We start from the raw sequence: 1,273 nt of genomic DNA, 5'->3' as shown, positions 1-1,273 counted from the left end.
CCAAAATCCTTAAAGAAAATGAACTTTTGTATTTCCTGCATTTATTCGTACAGAGTATACAATTTTCAAAATGTTTATAATGCTAGCTTGAGAACTCCATTGGCGTTTAAGACAACTTTCAAACATCAGCTTCAGTCACGATCTCAAAACAGGAATTCCACTATATTCAACCTTTCTGCTTTCATTGTATGTGAGAAACGATAAGAATCCATATTATCATGTTATTTATACTTTCTAGATATTCTGAATCAGTCTAATCGAGAGTGTCTCCTCCCACAGTTTCTGAACTGTTGCTTGATAACTGGTGAAACTCAGTAGATAAGGTGGAGGAAATGCATTTCTTGTAAACTTGTGAAATATAAATTTCATTCTCCGATCAAGTTGTCATCATCGTACTTCTATGGTCGCAAATAATGATTGTTATATCTTTACTAAGTAACTCTTGCTTAGATTGTCTCGAAGTTTCATGCACAAGATATTTCTAACTAGGTATGAAAAATTGATGTTTGTATAATTTTGATAGTAGAAGACTCTATTCTCAATTCATCCGGCAGAATAAATCTCATTAACCAATAGATAGATAAATAGATTAAATAGTACCCACTGAGCCAGAAAGGTCACTCGATATTATTATTATTATCATCATCCACTGCCGCACTAATCAAGGGAATCTGGAATTTGTCAATACTTTCAATTTCAAATTCATTCAATACTTTGAAGTCTTCTTCGTCAAATGGATGTTATCTTCAGCTACTTGTGAGTTGGAACAAATATAATCACTGTAAAAACATTATCAATACCTTTGACACCTTCAAAATGAATAAGAGAGCTTGAGAAAAGCTTTGTGAAATAGCTTGAGCATAGTGCACTTAGAATTAGTAAATTCATTAACTTTTTATAAATCTTCAATTTTTTCTTGTGAACCTATACAATAAATTCAATTTAATTCGAAAGGCTTTTATTCTTTCAAATATATGCTTGCAACTAAAATATTGAAATTCGTAAAATATTTGTTAGCATACATACAATATTGACATCTGTGAAACATTTGTCAGCGTACAATGCAGAGCGATGCATGATTGGTGGTGGAATCCGAAGTAGCCAATGAGCCAGCACATGAAGAGGCGCAAAGAGCAGAGCAGGGAGGCCACACTTGTTGCGCGCGCCATATTGCGCATCGCAGGGGGCGGGGCGAGTGCTATGGCCGGGGGCGGGGGCGGCGGAGGCAGCAGAGCACGTGCTAGGACGACAGTTGCATCAGTCACCAGCGATC

The sequence above is a fragment of the Nilaparvata lugens genome, chromosome 3, assembly GCF_014356525.2.
Source record: "Nilaparvata lugens isolate BPH chromosome 3, ASM1435652v1, whole genome shotgun sequence".
Lineage (NCBI taxonomy): Eukaryota > Metazoa > Arthropoda > Insecta > Hemiptera > Delphacidae > Nilaparvata > Nilaparvata lugens.
This window is presented reverse-complemented; position numbering follows the sequence as displayed.